We start from the raw sequence: 20264 nt of genomic DNA, 5'->3' as shown, positions 1-20264 counted from the left end.
GACCCTTGACATTTAAAGACCTTCACGACCTGGCTCCTACTTAACCTTTTCACATACCCCTCATTTTCATCAAATGGCCTAGCTGCTATTCTTAGTCTATGACATGCTGCCTCTTGGACCCCTGGACGTTTGCACTACTTGTACCCTATGCCTGGAATGGCTTCTCTCCTCATCTCTACTATTCAGAATCCTACCTCCTCAAGGCTCAGCTCTTCTTTATGAGGTCCTGAGTTAAAAAAAAAACAGTTCTAGGGACTACACAACAGAAGTAAACTAAAGAGAGCAAAGTCTTGGAGTACCAGAGGGGAGAAGAGACCTCTGAATAAAATTTCTTTCTTTTTGGATCCCTTCACACTCTGAAAATTTGTTAAGCACTTTTTTTTGTTAACATGGGAGATATAGAGAGATATTTACCAGATCAGAAATTAAAATATCTTGGTACTATTATGAAAATAGACTTGAACTCTTGGATCCACTAAAAGCCCTACAGTTGCTAATACCTCTCCTCAAAATGACTTCTTATATATTGTGCATTTCTTTATCTGTCTCCATGCTATTTCTACTCCCTCCCTGCACTGGAATATTAAGTCCTTGAAAGCAGTAACTTACTATATTTGGGTCTTTGCATGCTCATCTCCTAGCATGAAATATACTCCCTATTCTCAAGGAGTTCAGACTTTAATAGGAAAAATAACATCTAGGGAAGGTTTCAGCCCAAGTTAGAAAGAACTCCCAAGAACTCCCACTTCCAGCAGCTTTAGAGTTTACCAAACATTTTCCACCCACCAATTCTGTAAGCTAGGTAATAAAGTGTCCCCATGCTCCAGATGAGGAAACTGAGGTGGAGAGAAGTGCAGTGATTTGGCAACAGTCACACAGCTAGGAGGAGGTGAGAGCCAGGCCCAGCCTTGCCAGAGCCAAGTCTCTCTGGCCTCTCTTTCCCATCAGCCCCTGCTGCTCTGCTCTACCTTTTTTCCTTCTCTTGGTCTGGCACTCTCCTCTACACTGATCACATTCTACCTTTATCATGTGTAACTGTCAACATTCTGTATCCCAACAATTACCTTCTAAGTTCTCTGAAGACAAGAACAGTGTCTTTTTCATCATCATATGCTTTCACCTGATAGGTTGACTTGTTGAGTCTGTAAGAACAGATTAGAAGGTCACACTAATCCTTCCAGCCATATACAACTGCCATACTTTGGTCTATAAAATTCAAAGAATAGGCTCACTTCCACTGTGGACTTAAGACCACGTGCCCGAGGCCCTGATCCTAATAATGGAAACCTCCAGCATTGAATTGTGCAAACAACACTGGACTAGCAATCAGAAGTCCTGGTCTGCCACTAACTCACTATGAGGAATTGAACCTATCACCTCCCTTTGTTGGGCTTTAGTTTCCTAATCTTAAAAACGAAGGAGTTGGGCTAGATGATCTCAGAGATCCCTTAATGGGCCTATCCAAACAATTCATGCCATGGTGATCCTACTTAGGTAAATGGGTTGGATGGGTGGAAGGACACGAAAGTCTGGCTACAAAGAACCCCAAATTCAATGTACAAAGAGGAAGCCAGTCAGCCAGTCAGTAGCATTTATTAGCTGACTGAATATCTAAGCATTTTCATTAAGTCAATTCAATTTCTTGGGGGTCCTGAGTTAAAAAAAAACAGTTCTAGGGACTACACAACAGAAGTAAACTAAAGAGAGCAAAGTCTTGGAGTATCAGAGGGGAGAAGAGACCTCTAAATAAAATTTCTTTCTTTTTGGATCCCTTCACACTCTGAAAATTTGTTAAGTACTTTTTTTTGTTAACATGGGAGATATAGATAGATATTTACCAGATCAGAAATTAAAATATCTTGGTACTATTATGAAAATAGACTTGAACTCTTGGATCCACTAAAAGCCTTGGGGCCTCCTGGGGGATTACCCAGACCAAACTTTGGAAACCACCATTCTATCATCACTGACAGCATTGAAAGGGTAGACTGTCTCAGAATAGCTAGAAGCTAGGAGCACCAAGTCCTTGCAGATCACTTTGCTTCCCTTAGCCTCAGTTTCCCCATCTGTACAGCAAGGATAGTAAGCACTTGCACTACTTCTCTTATAGGAGGGCATAGGCCTGAGGAAATGAGGGGAAGAGATCACAGAAGAAGAGAAACAGTTGAGTTGGGATTTAAAGGATGAGTACAAGAACTCCATGAGAAGGGGGGTGAAGAGAGGGCTGAGGAGTTGGAGGTAGGATAGTAATGGGAAACAACTGAGCAAAGGTACAGAAATGTGAGAGCTCAGACTTGTAGTGAGGAAACTTAATGGGAAAACTTGGCAATTGCAATTTCTTAAGGCCCAGAGAGAGCAATAAGTGTAATAAAAAATAGCTAACACCTATACAGAGTGATCCAAAAGATTGTGTAATTTCAAGCGATTAAAGCATTAAACTTCACTACAACTTCTGGAACAGCCTGTATAGTGCTTTACACAGCATTATCTCGTTTGAGTCTCACAACCGCTGGGTGGAAGGCAATCTTGTTCGCCAACAGAGGTTACAAGATTGTTCAGGGTCACCGACAGGTAAATAAGTTACTTAGAATGGGTGTCAGAACCAGTTCTTCATGATCCCAAGTGCAGCCTTGCTATTTAGTCCAAGATCATACTGGTATAGCTTAGTGAGGCTAGACCCTAGTTATTCCACATTATCTGAAGGTGACTAAACAATCACGAAGAGAAAGGTAACATCAGAGCGTCCTCGAAGTTTTAGGTTGAAAGAAGACAGAAATTCGACAAGGGAAATTTCATAAATACCTTCCCGGTAGCGAGCTGGCAGTCCCTGGACCAGAAGAAGAGGCAAGAAGTAGTTTCTGAAATGCTGCAGAAGCTTCAAAGGCAACGTCGCCAACTAAACAGCCCAGGGGAAAGCCTAGTAGGAGGGCCGACCCTGAACTGGGCCCTGGGGAAGGAAGCAGATGGTCTAAGAGAACAATTCCCAGCTTCCAACATCTTTGATTGATAAGGAAGACAAAGCTTCTCTCAGCAAAGACAGCCCCTTTTTTTCCTCTGCTGAGAAAGTTCCCAATATGAAACTCTGGCACGGAATAATCTATGTGCCTAAAACAAGGCCACAGCTATCTCAGTGACCCTGAGGAGCGGTACATCCCCATGTTGCACGTGAGGAGGGGAGTCCAGGAGCCACTCCACTGAGCATTGAGAGAGAAGCAAAGACCTTCCTCCCATCCATTCTTCCCTATATAAATTCTGACAAAAACATTAAGGAAAAGGTTAAGAAAGAAGAAAATTAATTAAGGTTATTTAGGTAGAATCTTTGGCAGGGAGTAGCGGGTGGAAATCAAATATGCTGTTATGCTCCCCAGTGAATGCAGAAAAGCTTTTGCTTCCAAAAAGAAGGAACTGGCATACCCTTACCACTTTAGCCTCCAAAAGCTCCCTCTTTTTCCCAGTACTTTCAGGCCACAGGTTTCAAGGTGGGAAGAAACTTGGAGCACATCAAGTTCAATATCCTCATTTTAGGGCAGCTGGGAAAACTGAGGCACAGGAAAGGGAAGTGGCATATAGCTAGTATCACAAGCTGCGATTTATATCTAGCTCCTCAAACTCTTAATTTAATGCTCTTACCACTCTACCCCACTATCTCTCTGGTTTGTTCTTCAAGGTCACATCAAACATACTTTTATTGTGGGCCTGAATCTGTGGGGGAATGCTCCAAGGGAGGTGGAGTTTATTCTACAGTTTGAGGCAGAATCAGATTTCTCCCCTAACACACACACACACACACACACACACACACACACACACACACACACTCACTCACCTAAAAGGGACCAGCCTGATAGTCTTTGAATCCATGAATAAATAAATAACTATAAATAGCCCTGTTCTTCTAAAGAACCCCTGAGTTTGTCCTTGAACTTCTATGTATATTAATGTATAGCACACAATTCTGAGTTGTATGTGGAACTGGAAGCTTATACCCATAATAGAGTATTTTTTTAATTCCCCCTATAATAATGCATTATTCTCCTGCAAAGGCAGTAATTCCATTTGTGACAGATGTGCTTCACATTCAGAGCTGAATTGTCAATTTACTGCATTAGCACAGTGATGGCTATTGGATGATCCCGAAGCAAGGTCAGAAGAGAGAAAGCCCAGAGGGGGGAAAACCCAAAGTTGTCTATTCTTCTGGTCTCTCTGTACAGACACACATCTTCCTGAAGTTACTACTTTACATCAACAGGCTTACATCCTAAATAAGGAACCGCTTATAGCTAGATCAGAGGCTGTCAGGCTTTTAGCTACAAAGAGTGAACGTATAAATCAATAAATGTTTATTGATTGACGATGTAAGTGCAAACTACAGTCTTATATTATAATGGCCAAAACAAAAATGGCCAAGAAGATAAAAATCACTCGACCGAGTTATTTCAAATTTCTAATTTCAGGTTGTTGTTAAAATTCAAGGTTGGGAAGTAAGGGATATGGAGTCGGAGAACCTCGGTTCAGATCTTACCTCTGATACTGATTGTGTGACACGTCCAGGTCATTTCCCCTCCCTGGGCCTTAGTTTCCCTCTCTGTAAAATGAGGCAGTTGGGTTAGATGGGCTCAGAGGCCCCTTCCAACTCTAGATTGATGATTCTATATGTGCTGTTGGGCAAATCACTTTACCTTTCTGGCACTTAGTTTCTTCATAAAATAAGAGAGCCCAGATTAGATGATCCTTTTAGTCCCTTGCAGCTTTAGAGTTATGACTCAAAGTCAGCTTTTGAGCTGAGAAAACCAAAGGTGGATGCCTCTTACAGTCTCGTAGGCTAAAAATCCCAAGCTCTCACCCCACCCTCTTAATTTTTTTTTTTGCTTAACTAGAAATGGAAAAAAAAACCACACAATGGTACCTGTTCTCCCTCTGGATCTCTTTTTCTTGGTCATAAAAGCAATAGCTTTCCAATAATAACAATAAAAGAACAAACTGATTATAAAAACTGGTGTCTCAATCGGAATCAGATTCAATTGTGTAAATACACTCACCTAAAAGGGACTAGCCTGATAGTCTTTGAATCCATGAATAAATAAATCACTATAAATAGCCCTGTTCTTCTAAAGTGTCCATAGTATATACATTAAAGTGCTAGGAGAAACAAAATTTAACTAAAATTTGGTACCTCCCCTCTTGGAACTTACCACCTAAGAAGCAGATAAGACATCCTAAGCACAGATTACTATGGCATTTAAGATTCTAGGAAAAAGGGTAGATGGCAATCGGGTGCTATGAGAAGCTGAAGGGACACCCCACTGCCATAGGGCTGGCGGGTTGCACAGCAGGAGTCCTGGAGAAGGTAAGATTGAAAAGATGGGTAACAAACAACAGGAACGAAGATGTGCCCGGCATAGTAAAGGAGCAGAGAGAACAAAGACATGAAACTGAACCAGTGCTGGGAGTTGGCAAGAATGAAAGCCATTTAGCTTGGCAGGTACCAAAGGAGAAGGCAAAGGAGACAAAATGGGGATAAGATTGGGACAGGAGAGTGGTACCAGGGCATTGTGGAAAGCTTTGAATGCCAGGCAAAGGGGTGTGAGCTACAGCATAAGTAAAAGGGAGCTAGTGAAGATTCCAGAGTAGAAGATGCATATGAATCAGGACTATACCATGAGAAATAATATCTAACACGGAGACCTCAAACTTGAATTAAGCACTTCTTACTAGACACAGAACATAGAATGTCACAGTTGGCAGGGACTAGAGGTAGCATCTTATCCAGCTCCTATATTTTCTAGATGAGGAAGCTGAGACTTAGATGGAGGAAGGCTTATGTACATGGAAAGTGCTCTGACAAATGTCCACTGCACTGACTTAAAGCATGGCCCAGCGTCACACAGCCAGTAAATAGGAGAAATAGGATTGGAAGCCATATCTTACCAGGCCCATGCTTTGTCTACTACACTCAATTAATGCACTGAGAGATTCCCTTGCACTTCAAATGACAGCTCGGGTCCCCAATACCAAGGGAACCCCATAGAAAGGTCAATGAAAAGTGATCAAACTACGTTGTTTAGGAATCAGACTTCCAACTTGGCAGCTACTTAAAAAAAAAGAGGCTCCCCCTTTACCCATCAGGACTAGAGGGAATGGAAGAGGGAGCTGGCAGCTTGAAGCTGTCAAGTCTAAATTCTTCCCACAATACCTTTTCCTAAGACCAAGGTCCTAAATTAAAGGGCTTAGAAAGTGCCCCAGAGGCAGAATAAATCATAAAAACAAACAAAATCAATTCTTTTAGGCCTGCTGGCATAAACAGCCTCACCACTGCTGCTAGCTGCCCTGGAGCAGTTGCATCCACGGAACATCAGGGCTCGAACCATTCTGGACAAGCTGTTTAGAAGCAGCAACAGCAACTGCTGTCCTCAAGCCCCTCTCCCCAAGAAGGAGAACACAAATGCCTACTTGCAAATGGTAGGGAAAGGGGACAACAGACAGCATCTATCTGATGGAATACCAACTAGCTAGAGGCACTTAGCTGGGATTGGGATACAGCCGGCAAGGCCTCCATAATAAGTTGTCAAAGCGCCCATTAAAAAGCAATCTGGCTTTTCTCCCCCCAAGATGGTATTGAAGGCAAAGAAGGAGATGGTTGTCCCCCATTCTCCAAGACAGAAGCCAAGTGCAAGGCCTCAAAGGCCAAGAAGGTGGTATGGAAGCCACAAAATGATCTGGACATCCCTTACCTTCTGGCAAGACAAGTCATTAAGACTTTGACCAAATGTGCTCAGCAAAATGCCCCCAAGAAAAACGAGCTTGATCACTAAACTGAGGACAATAGCACCTTCTCATCTGCATTATGGATGGAAAGATTAACACGCTGATCCAGGCTGATGGAGAGAAGGCCTATGGACAATTTCCTCCAGTCTCTGATACTTTGGTTGCTACTAACAAAATTGTAAACATCTGAAATACGTTCAACTATCCCGCTCTACCTACAACAAAAAAGTTTTCTAGTTTAAAAAAATCAATCTGAATTATGAAGGATATTATTGGATTGCTGCATCAAGTGGTGAGCCCAGCTAAAAAGAAGTTAATAATAATAATAATAATAATAATAATAAAAGGATTTAATGAATTATGAAGGATATTATTGGATTGCTGCATCAAGTGGTGAGCCCAGCTAAAAAAAAAAAAGTTAATAATAATAATAATAATAATAATAATAAAAAGGATTTAATCCATATAGCACAGTAACTAATGTTTTGTTTGTTTATCCCTGAATCTGACTCAGGGCTAAATCCAGAAGAGGCACTTAGGAAATGCTTCTGAATGAATAAATGTTTAATTTTTATCCTTAACTTTGAAAAAACCCTCAAAATGCAACAGTATTGAACCAGTAAGCTAAAAGTCATTAAAATATTAGCAAGGCTTGTGGCAGTCAGGAAATTATTCCACGTATCAATCAACAAGAAATTCTTTCTTCCTAAAAGAGTATTCTTTGGATATGGAGAACAATGGTTCAGGATCTTGTTTCTGCAATTAATTCAATTTCAAATATATGATTTCTTCTCCTTAACCTTATGTTTCAGTCCAAATGTCACACATTTTTAAAATGTTTTTGCTTCTGTAATCCTTTTTGTCATCCCTCACTGTTTGCTATACATTAGTTTGGGGGCAGGGGAGGTTTGAAAGGCAATTGGGGTTAAGTAACCTGCCCAGGATCACATAGCTAGTCAGGGTTAAAGTGTCTGAGGCTGTATTTGAATTCAAGTCCTCCTAACTTCAGGTGTGATGCTATCCACTGTGCCATTTGAGTGCCCCTTGCTATACATTTAAAATCTTTTAAAATTAACAATAGCTTTTTAGTTTTCAAAATACATTCAAAGATAGTTTTTAACCTACCCCCTTGCAAAACCTTGTATTCTAAATTTTCTCCCACCCTTCCTCCATTCCCTCCCCCCCACTGCTTACACAGCAAATAATCCAATACAGGTTGAATATGGCTGCTATACATTATATCTAAAGCAAAGCAACAAAATCTGGACAAGAAAGTAGAAAGCAGATCTGAATTATGTGTCAAATAATCTGGACCAATTAATAAAGTTGTTATTGACACTTATGAAAAGAAAAGTATTAGCCAGGGTCCCAATTCTCTTTCACAATTCCATTCCCATGGGGTTTGAGTTCACATGAAATTCACAGGAGAGAAAATTTCCAAGGAAAATGCTATTCTTGAGAGCCAGAGCCATAAAAAATGGCTTTATACAGATTCCCAAAGTTTCAGCAAGAAGCAAGAAGACTTAATAGCACCAATGCAAGGGGGAAGGTTTAATATGACGGAGGCTTGGTGGGAGAGAAATTCACGAATATAATAATAAGGCTCTGAATGAGTATAAAGAAACGAGACAGGAAAACATTGGTTGAGTAGGGCAGCACTATTTATTGATAAAGTATATCCATGGAAGGAAATACATGAACCAGGGGAAGAAGGGGACGGATGGTGGAAAGCATTTGGATGGTATTCAACACAGGATACATAGAAATGATTTTGTTGATCAATCAATTAAAAGCATCTTACTATACTTACTATAGTATCCTTACTATATACCAATTGAAAATAGTCCCTGCCCATTACTTAATGTTCTAATAGGGAAAAATGACATCTATAGGAAAGTGGTAGTCAAGGAAAAGTATTTTGATTTGTCACATTACAGGGAAGGCGAGGGCCATGAGAAAGTGGGCCACATGAGGCCCTCACCGTCGGAGAGGGGAGCAGATAGCTGGCTCATAACCTTCTTAATTCTATACACCAAGACTTCTTAAGCTTTTTCCACCTGTGACTCCTTTTCAACCAAGAAATTTTTATGTGACCCTGAGTACACAGATATATAAAATCTGTATAACAAACCAAACATTTGCTGATAATAACTCATAATTTCACCACCGTCACATTCAGTTATGGAACTTCATATGGATCACGACCCAAAGTTTAAGAAGTTTTTTCATATATATCATGCCTGTCTTAATGCAGTCTCAAATCACAGGAGATTTTTGGGGGGATGGGGTGCCTTGGTCATCCTGATAATTCATACTGGTGGTGATTTTGGTCTACTGAAACACTCAGATGTTTGTACTCACGTCTACTTTCACCTCTTACATCTCCTACGTGTCATGCTGATTTTTGAACCTAAGTGAAAATGTTGGATGAATCCCTACAAGAATTTGTTTTATTAAATTCATCCTAATAGTCTAGCCAGTCAAGATGTTTCTAACTTCTAATTTCTTTACTTTTGCTCTTTGCTTTGTGAGGAAAAAACACTATCTGCAAACCAGGTAAGTATTTTGTCTGCATCTAATATTCAAATCATTGTTTAAAATGTTTTTAAAAATAACTAAAAAAAGCCCCAAGAAAAGATTCCTGGCTTGCTCCACTGATGAGCTCTTTTCAAATGAACACTGAACCATTACTGACTACTCTTTGCATCAGGTGGCCAGTAGTTCTTTTTTTCCTCCTTTTTTTTTTCTTTTTTAAAAAGTTTTAAATTTTTTTTTTCTTTTTTCTTTTTTTCCCCCTTTTTTCTTTTTTTCTTCTTTTTTTCCAACAAACAATGAAATGGAAATTATTTACAAAGGTTAACATAATGTACTATAAGAACTAAATATAGGATTAATAAAAGCAATACTTCTGGAAGTGGCATAATATTAAATTGCCCCCAAAAAAATAATATTACAAAATTATCAACTCTGGGGCAATTTACCACACTAGGAATAGTACTCAAGGTCAAAACATAAAAACATTTTAAGATAAAGACCCTAGAAGAATTTCATAGTGAACTCTGGATGAAGTTTCTCCTCTTTCAAAATACATCAAAAAGATAAAGGTCCTTCCCACTCCAACCCTCATGATACCTTCAGTTCAGTCCCATCAGTCCCATCCCCAACCCCATTTTATTTAGAATTCAGCCCTGCCTCAACTTCCATTTTATTTTCAGGCCCACCCCAATTCCTATTTTATCTACAATTAAGTCTCAGCCTTGAACTCCATTATATCTTCAATTTATTGAGCTCCCAACCCCCAGTATATCTTCACAGTTAAATCACTGGCGGCGATATGGTTCAAATCTTGCCTGATTATCATGGCTCAGTCCAGGAAGTGGGTATTCGGGTAGACCCTGCCCCTGCATTCGCCGCCGCCTCCGCCGCCGCCGCCGAGGTACTCCAGGAGGTCCGGTTGGCTGTAATCCTTTTGGTTCAGGTTCTAAATCAGGATCCATTTCCCATGGCTGTATGTATGATTGTCCAAGAGTTTCTTCGTCTTCAGGAGGCGGCAGCCAAGAGTCAGAATAATAGTGCTGAAGCCCAGGGACATTTACGGGCATATCAACAGGTTGAGGTAGAGGAAGTTGTCCTGGTGAAAGATGATCTACATAAGGCAGCATCGGGGCAGTGATGTAATCAAAGGATGGAGCAATTTGTGGGGGACCAGAGGTCGCTGATGGAAGAGGAGCTTGGCTATAACCAATAGAAGACATACCAGTTGCCTGGGAAGGAAGTTGCATTGGATATCTTGTTGCTTGAGGTGGAGGTAGAGGAAGAGGTAGAGGAGGAGGAGGAAAAGAAGGAACATGTGGCATTTGTGGGGGGAATCCATAAAGTTGCCATGAAGGTAAAATAGGATTAGGCTGAGAAATCATTAGTTTATCCTGATAGTCAGAATAACGCGCTGGAACTGGAAGTGGTGTTTCTCTGACATGGGAATTTGAGTCATTCTGAATAGGAAAAATCATATCGTTATTCTTTTTTGTTGAAAATTGATAGGGATCCTGCTGCTCCCCCCAACAACTTACAGGTAGAGGTGGAGGCACTGGGAACTCCCTGGAAGGATCTCGAAAATTCTCCAGCCGCAGAGTACGGGGCTCAAGCAGTAAAGGAGATGATGGCATTCTGATGTGCTGCTCTGGCTGAACCTGGCTTATTTTCAGTTCCCGTAAACCCCGATCCAGAATCTCAGGGGTTGGTAGAACAACAGGAGTAGGAATATTTTCCATCCGAGGAGTAGCAGGTGGTAGACTTCTCAAATGACGGAAGTTGATGTGAGCCTCTAAGTCCCTTTGAGATAAGTACGTTCTCTTGCACTCTTGAACAACACCACACATGAAAAGAGTACCCAGTGTATACTGGTCAATTCTTTGAATAGGATTGTTACAGTTTGGGCATAGGCTATCTGCCTTTTGCTGAAGCAAAATCGCACAGCCGTAGCAAAAAACATGCTTGCATGGTATTAAGCGCCCATAAATTTTAATAGGTAATTCACACATGTCACAGAAATGGATCGGAGTATCATCTTTTACACCTAAAATGTTTATCTTAAAGTCCCAAAAATCGGCTCCGGGAAACGTTAGCCGATTTCTCCATAGTTCGGCCCTGCCATGGTCATACCTTTCTTCTTCATCATAATCACATCTATGTACATCACCAGGCTGTGGGTCGGAAGGCATAATATTCATAGTCCTTGTTACTTCAGGGGCAAGTTCATCTTTGTTTGTCTTTCTGGAGACCGGCTTCATCAGGATTGGTCTTTGAAAACCAAGACAGCTGAAGGAGCGACGGTTGAAACTCATCCGGTATGGGGCGCGCTTCAGCTCGAAGTGCATTGTGGGAGCGGAAGGCGGCAACGCCCAAGCCACCGGAGGCACAGCGCATGCGCCGTAATCCCAACTATGCCGTGATTCTAAGTGAGCTCAATCTGCAGAACCTAATGGTTTTTGCTGGGGCCTCTTGGCAGTTCAGCGCAGTTTGGAACCAGTAGGAAATGAGAGAGAAGAAAATTGAGAGCACAAAGAAATAAAAGGTCAACAGAGCGCACTTTGGGTGCAGGAAGACCATGGAGACAGAACAACCCGCTCTCTATGGTGGGAGAGAGCCAATTCAGCCTATAAATCCACCTAGTCCACATCTCTCCATTTTATTAGTGAGAAGAGTGGGAAAGCGGCAGCGAGGTGGCACAGTGGATAAATCATCCGGCCCTGTTATCAGGTCCGGAGTTCAAATCTGGGCTGAGACACTTAGTTGTGTGATCCTGAGCAAGTCACTTAATCCCAGCTGTCACACACACACACACACACACACACACACACACACACACACACACACACACACACACAAACACACAACACTGAAAAAAGCAGGAAAGCAATAATAAAATGCTTGTTTAAGTCAGTCTTCTCATCAGCAAAATGATAGAGTTGCCCTTCCAGCTCAGGATCATCATCCTGTCATATCTGCAGTAACCCTGCTCCTGGCCTGTTCTTAGTGACATTACAAGGATCCCCATTTTGGTTTCAACATGTCTGCTAACCACGTCTTTAATAATACATTTTACCAGGAATCAACGTCACACTCACTATCCTACATTTGTCAAATTGCACAATCTTCCACTTTTGAAAATCACAACATTTGGCCTCTACTTTTGCAGTACCTTTCCCATTTTCTATGATTTTTCAAAGATTACTACCACTAATGACAGTCCTTGATTACTAGACAATCCTGCCACTTTATATGCCAGCCTTGATACATGTTTCCAAACTCCTCCTACATTTGTTTTCTGTCTAAGTGATCAGCAGTGTAACACCAACGGCAACTGTAACACTGTTTCTGCCTCCGATTAATCCTTACCCAGATCTGGCAGCCTCTCTACCTTGCTTCTCCAAGGCTTCCTTCACAAATCAATCTTCTTAATATACAAAGTTACTCTGTTCCACAAACTCCAACCTATTCTATCATCTATTCCATCAATTTCATGATCTAGTTTATGATCATACTCTATTCCATTCTTTGTACACTTGTACATCCTATTCTATGTCTCCCTAGTGTGAAAATCTCTAGTTCGTGCCAATTTCTGAGTGCAGACGAAAGCATACATTTTCACTTACTTTATTTTTCTTGCTTTCCCCCCCCCACATAGTTAATATGGAAATATGTTTTGAATGACTTTATATGTATAATTGATATCATATTGTTTGCCTTCTCAGCAGGTGGGGGAAAGTTAGAATTGGAAGGAGAAAGAAAATTTGGAACTCAGAATTTTTAAAAATGAATTTTAAAATAAAGGATGACAAAAAAAAAAGTTTAGTTCACTTTGATCCAGACTAAGTGCATTTCTAACTAACTATCTGAAACTAGAGATTCTATTGCACTTTCTTATTTTGTCTCCTATGAAGTTGTGGGTGTTTCTACGAATATTTTTCTTTCAACAAATATTTTTCTTTCAAATTATAGTTACTTTCTGTGTTATCTAGCTTGATGGATATATGGAAGCAGTTTTCTTTCTCCTTTTTCCCTTTCAGTTTAAATATCTTTTGATTAGATTTGTAAATTTATAGGCAAACTCTTTTTTATAAACATGAATACCAATTTTATGACTTTGTAAATATGTAGCTGTTGATATACCCTTTTCTTAGAATAGCTGGGTCAGTGACATGTCCAGACCAATGGCATATTCCTGTTTCTGCCTCCAACTGATTCTTACCCAGATCTTGCCTCTCTACCTTGCTTCTCCCAAATAGTTCCTAGGCTTCTTTCACAAATCTATCTTGTTAACATACAAGGCTACTCTGTTCCACTATCTAAACCCAACTTCTTCTATAATCTATTCCACCTATTCAGGATCTAGTACTCTAAAGTTTGCAAAAAAAAAATCCATAACATTTTTATCATTTGAGCCAAGTGACAGCAGCTAGGGTGCTGTACCTAGAGACAAGAAGACGTGAATTCAAATCCATTTTGAGCTATGTGACCCTATACAAATCACTTAAGTTCTCTGTGCCCCAATTCTCTCATTTGTAAAATGGGAATAATAATTATAGCATCTATATATATATATATATATATATATATACATATAGATAGATACATATAGATAGATGCTATAATTATTATTATATATATATTTTTTTTTCTTGGTTTAATGATCCTCCTGCTCATCCTATCAGTGTCACTTCCAGAGTTTCCCCATTCTTGCCTCTCTCCCAACCTCTCTTCTCGCCACCCCCCCTCCAACTGAGTGAATCCATAATCTATTCCAATGCTTTCTGGGAAAGCAACGGCCAACAGTTGTGTACACAAAGTGAATCTTGGGAGCCTTTTTTGGAGGGGGTCCTCAGGGCCTCAGTCTTCCTGGGCAGCAACCCTAATTTGGAAAGAACCTGAACTGGTAATCCTGCCAGGAGGCCCTAGGAGCAAGGCACTACTTCCTCCTAACTGAAAGCCAGTAGCCTAGAAATCAGCTTTTTAGATTTTCTGCATGGACCAAATCCTGTTCATAGCCCAGGTTGTCCTTAGGTGTATATCAGCTTTCTGAGAAATTTATTTGCCAAATCTCCTCAGCTAAGGAGGCAAGTTCTCCAACCTACCATACCCCTCTTTAAGGGCTAGGGATGTGGGTGGGGTGGGGGAAGCTGGAACTTGAGGGGGCGGCATTAGGCAAGGTACAGAAGGGCCAATAGGCAACTCCCAGGGGGTTTACAGTAAACCAAAACTAGTCTAAAGACAAATTTATATTTATTCTTCTACACGAAAAAATAGTAGCATGTACTTCTCGGTTGTGAGAATCAAATAAGAATATTTGTAAAGCCCTTCAAAAACCTAAAAGATGTATAAACATTAGTTTATTATTATTATTATTATTATTATTATTATTACTACTACTACTACTACTATTCTTATTACAATAGGATAGGCAAGTATTTTTTGCCAAACTTTTTTAGGTCCATCGCATCGCCGTCTCTAGACCCACCATTCCTGTATGTAAAGCTATGGTCAAGGAAACCAAATCCCATTCTCAGCTACTATTTTCTTAATCAGCTGTTCGCTTCCCAAATCTTCCTCTCTCTTTTGAATTCTTTATCTGCAGTTGGCAGCAGTCCAATTTTTTGTCCAAGAAATCAACCCTGCCAGGGACCCTAAAACGATGTCAGGGCAGGATGGAACTTCAGAAAACATAGTCCAGCTTCCTCATTTTAGGGGTTACTAAGAGAAATAAACTCATCTACCCGAGGTTACATAGGTACTAAGTGAAACAGTCTGAACATGAACCTCTTCTTCTGATTCTAATAACAACCACCATGATCTGCTATTCATGAGGGCTAACGTTTATATAGACCTTTAAAATTAGTGAAGTACTTTATAGACATCAGCTTATTGGAGTCTCATGACCACCCTGTGAAGTAGCTGCTACTTTTATTACAACTTTACAGATGAAGAAACAGAAGCTAAGAGGTTAAGTGGCCTGTTCAGTGACACACCTGGCTGGGAGGAAGACAGCCATTTCAAGTGAAAGGAATAGTGAATGCCTGCTATGTGCCTAACCAGGTAGCACTGAGGGAGGGAAGTACACAAAGCAAGAGACATTGTCCCTGTCCAAGGAGCTTAGTCTTGTTTGTTGTCGGGGGAGGGGGGTGGGGGGGCAGGGAGAAGACAATAAGATGGGTCTGGAGTTGAGGAAGAAGGGTTGTCATGGACTTTCCAAAGGGCCAGCTCAGGGCAATTCTCTCCTGAATGATCAATTCTACTTTGAGATTGGTGGATGTAGAACTGAGCAGGTTCTATCAGCAGGTTGTTCTTCCCCAACCTTTACCCAATTTCTTCAAGTCACAAACACAGGATGGTAAGAGAAAAACCCCAACTGTTTCAGTACTCTAGCAAAGCCACCTATTACTTGCACTCAAAACACCCCGTGTTGATTGTTTTTCTTATTCTAACAAATCAACAAACCTCCACTGACATCTGTCCTTCTCCAAGGCCTCATGATTGCCTGAAGGCTACTCTGATCATGCCAATGCAGCAGACCTACTAAGCTGGCCAGGCTTCAAGTTGCGGCCCTGAGATCGACTTTGTCAGTTGAACAAAGACTAGTCTGAGTGAAGGTCATCACAAAAAGGTGGCTACAAGAAGATTAATTTTTTGGCCCTGAAAATTCATGGAAAGTTACATAATTAAGGACAGAATGACTGTGAACTAAGCTGATAAAGAGTTCCCACAAAAAGGAAATCTGGTTTTCTTAAAGTCATATGACAAAATCTGTGCCATTATGTGAACTACTTCTGATCCAACACAAGAAATAAATGTAAAATAAAGTCCTTAGAGCTTACCGAGCAAGGGAGTGACACGGTTAGGTCTGAGGCAGCTGTTTGTTGGACAGAAGATAAAAATAACAAAATTTGGCAACTGACTGGCTATCTGGGGCAAATGAAAGGGACACATATTGTCAGGGTCATGATAAGAGAGCGTAAAGAGGTAAAAAAGAGGAGAGGGCCTCCAAACCACAAAAATCCAGAAAGAAGAAAATATTCCAGAGGGGAGGGGGAACGACAGTGTCCCAGGCTATAGAGAGGTCAAAAAGAATGAGGAATGGGCTCATGAAGAGCTTGGTTATTAAGAGATCATTGGGAACTCTGGAGAGATTAATTTCAGTTCTGCATGGAGAATCTGCATGGCTTGCAAGGAGGTGGAGAAGAGAGTATAAAGTGGGGAAGGAGAGGCAATAAGAATGAACAGATTTTCATAGCCACATGTCTGTGTGAGGGAGGTGTCTAACAGGATGATAGCTAGTAGGAATGGCAGAATCTAGTAAAGGTTTTTACAACTGGGAAGACCTGGAAATATCTGTCGCTAAGAGGGAAAGAGCCAAAAGGGAGAGATTAAAGACTGGGGAGGGGAGAGAAATCATTGTTGAGGTAATCTATTGGGGAACGGAAAAGTGAAGGGGACAAGTCTAAGAGCGCATGTTTTGGAGCTGGCCTTGGCAAGAAGGGCCACACCTTTATCTCATAGTGAAGTAAAAAAGAAAAGGACAGGGATATATGTCAAGAAAGTTATTATAAAACTTAGAAAAGCAGGAGAGGAAACTTAGAGAAAATTGCCTCAATTTTCTCAGTAAAGTATTTAGAAAGATCCTCAGTTGACAAAGGGGAGGGGAAGGGAAAGAGGATGGATAAAATTATCCCATAAAAAATGAAGACCTGAGTTCAAATGTGACCTCAGACACTTCCTAGCTGTCTGATCCTGGGGGGCAAGTCACTCAATCCCAATTGCCACAGCACAAAAAAAAATGGATAGGAAGAATTCAGAGAAATATGGGAAGCCTTTTTATGAACTGACACAAAATAAAGAAAGCAGAGCCAGTAGAACAGTATGCATAACTATAACAATATAAATTTTAAAACAGTTAAATGAAGCCAAGTTGTATGCATGGTATGATTAATTTTGAACCTAGAAAAGATGGGGAAATATACCTCCCATGTAAGGGCCCTTTAAATGGGCTGCGCCACAGCGCATCATTGAGGCCCGGAAGTAATTTCTGTGGATATTAGGACTGCCTTGTAGGTGGGATCCTGTCCATTTTGAGATAGCTTCGTAATGGGTGACTCTCTGGCTGATTGGCTGTGTGTGTGACCTCACAGGCCCTATGTAAGCCCACTGCAGGCAGCAGTCACTCTTTTTAACCTGGCACTCTTCACCCTGGCTCCCTAGCCTGGGTGGCCAAGCCAAGATGGATAGCCAAAAGAGGTAAGGGTTTTGGTAGTGAACACGTGGGTCTTCTGACCAGGTGTTCACTTGGGAACCAACAAGTCAGGGCATCAGTTGGGGCATTATGTGAGTAGGTATAATAAAGGCTTTTAAGATTACACGTGGCTGTTCTTCAGTGCGCTACCGGTTATTAAGCTATAGATTCAAGAGATTGTGGCCAGAGACCTTTGAAGGCCCCAGAGGAAGCGAGCCGGGTAGAATTCACACTGCAAAGGACAGTGGTCAAAGGTACTCTGGTGGGTCTAGGACAGACTAGCAATTGTAACTGCCAGGAGAGCATGTTACACTCCCACTTTTTCCTAGGTGCAGAACTCTGCATGTACTGTCAGATATAGTCATTGGGTTGGTTAGCTTTAACTGTTTTTCTGTTACCAGTGATAGCTGACTGTAGGGGTTCATGATGCAAAAAATAAAAGGACATCAAGAAAATGTTAATTTTCTTTCTTTCCTCCTTCTTCTTCTTCTTCTTCTTCTTCTTCTTCTTCTTCTTCTTCTTCTTCTTCTTCTTCTTCTTCTTCTTCTTCTTCTTCTTCTTCTTCTTCTTCTTCTTCTTCTTCTTCTTCTTCTTCTTCTTCTTCTTCTTCTTCTTCTTCTTCTTCTTCTTTTTGCTGAGGCAATAGGGGTTAGTTAAGTGACAAGTGACTTGCCCAGGGTGGGTCAAACAGCCAGGAAGTGTTAAGTGTCTGCAACGGGATTTGAAATCAGGTCCTCTTGAGTCCTCTATTCTCTTCTATTGAGGTCCTCTATTTACTGCACCACCTAGCTGTCCCAAGATGTTAATGTTCTTAAAAAGAGAGATATGGATCTGAATAAGTATAATTGCTGGGAAAGGAGAAAGACCTAAATGGGACATATTTCTGAGAGAGAAGGACAGGATTTGCCATCAGTTGGATACTGTGAGCGTGGATAACTGGAAAGATGGAAACACCATCAAGAGAAAGAAGGAGGTTATATAAATATACGTATACACATACACATATAGATAGGTATGTAAACATGTTTGACTATACATATATATATATATATGTATATATATATGTATATATGTATAATAATTTTAAAAGAAAACAGTTCATGCAATAAAATGGAGGCCTTTAAAAAGGGCAAGGGAATTGTAGCTGGGGTGCTACCCAGCAAGTGCTATGGTATCCCTCCCCCCCAAACACATATATACCCCAGGAGGCCGGCAAACAGGGTTAAACCTGTATAAGGTACCAAGACCAAGAGAATGACTAGAATGAGGGTTATACTAGCATATTAAACAATATTTTTATTCAGGACATGCCTTTAGAAATAGATCCTTTAAAAAAAATAGATCCTCCAAGAGGGCTTAAAACAGTTTTGTTGATTCCATCTCTGATATCTGACCCTGAGTTGTCAAACTAAACATGTTAAGTGAAGGAGGAAATCTTGCCCCTTGCTTGCCTTGCTTTAACTAAAAGTAAATGGCACCCTGGGTAAGGCTTCTACAACATAGATCTCTTCTGGGTCTATTCTTCCTTCTCTATCTTTTTCTGCCTCCTTGTCTTTTAGCTTCTTGATGTGGGTGGTCCTTCTAGGTTCCTTAAGTTTTATTCTTTTCTCAATTTAGAGTCTTAAACTTAGTGATCCCATGTTGTGGATGTGATTTGGAAATTTCCGTGACTACTCTTAACCTTTCCCCAGAGCACTTTCTTTCTTTTTTTAAAATTAATTAATTAATTTAATTAATTTTTACAAAAATTTTATGCATGGATAATTTTCCAGCATTGACAATTGCAAAACCTTTTGTTTCAACTTTTCCCCTCCTTCCCCCAGATGACAAGTTGACCAATACCTGTCAAATATGTTAAAGTATAAGTTAAATATTATATATGTATACATGTCCAAAGTTATTTTGCCCCAGAGCACTTTCAAGTGACTGCTAGACATTCCCATTCCCTCATTCTCTTGGTCTTGGTACCTTATACAGGTTTAACCCTGTTCGCCGGCCTCCTGGGGTATATATGTGTTTGGGGGGGAGGGATACCATAGCACTTGCTGGGTAGCACCCCAGCTACAATTCCCTTGCCCTTTTTAAAGGCCTCCATTTTATTGCATGAACTGTTTTCTTTTAAAATTATTATACATATATATATATGTATAGTCAAACATGTTTACATACCTATATGTGTATGTGTATACATATATTTATATATGAAACTTACACAAACCCTGAAGATAAAGGAAGAGTTTAGTCCAGAATTCACTAGGAGAAGATGCAAAATATTGGCACATAGTAAGTACTTAATGAATACCTATTAATTAAAAACTGATCGAGATTGGATTAAATGGCATTTGGGAAATTGTACCACACTTTCAATGATCCCATGTTCCCTGCTGCTGTAAAAACCCATATTTTTAAAATCAGCATTCTCCTGGTATCCAGTTTGCAAAGGAAGAATGACCTCTGCACTTCTACTCCCTTTAACTGCTCCCTTGTTGAAGCTGGATTCAATTGGAGGTCTTGAATCTCATTTAGACGAGCTACAGTTGGATGTAATCCAGTTATTTTGAGGAACCACATAAGTCTTAATGCACCATGAGGCAGATGGCCAAACCGTTACCTGTTCTCAACAGAAAAAAAAAAAAAGAAAGAAAGAAACAAATGGAGTGTGGGGCTCTTCTCTGAGTTGAAAACCTTCCATCACAGAATCATTATGTCAAGCCTG

General features: G+C 40.5%; 1 protein-coding gene and 1 pseudogene across 17 annotated transcripts in view; both read right to left on the bottom strand.

The window, feature by feature from the left end:
• The window catches only part of ENOX2 (ecto-NOX disulfide-thiol exchanger 2), a 273360-nt gene that overhangs the window by 193088 nt on the left and 60008 nt on the right, over nucleotides 1-20264 (bottom strand). The window contains exon 1 of one of the 17 annotated variants that reach the window (XM_074278308.1): nucleotides 2803-2882. The exons of the other annotated variants lie outside the window; for them this stretch is intronic. The gene's annotated coding sequence lies outside the window, so the exon portion shown is untranslated. Of the gene's footprint in view, nucleotides 1-2802; nucleotides 2883-20264 lie in introns of those variants that run through there. 17 annotated transcript variants of the gene reach the window in all.
• Nucleotides 9960-12134, bottom strand: LOC141548753 (E3 ubiquitin-protein ligase Hakai pseudogene; annotated as a pseudogene).

Source organism: Sminthopsis crassicaudata, chromosome X (genome assembly GCF_048593235.1).
Source record: "Sminthopsis crassicaudata isolate SCR6 chromosome X, ASM4859323v1, whole genome shotgun sequence".
NCBI classification, from domain to species: Eukaryota; Metazoa; Chordata; class Mammalia; order Dasyuromorphia; family Dasyuridae; genus Sminthopsis; species Sminthopsis crassicaudata.
Note: the sequence above shows the minus strand (reverse complement) of the source record. Positions and strands in the feature narration are given on the sequence as shown.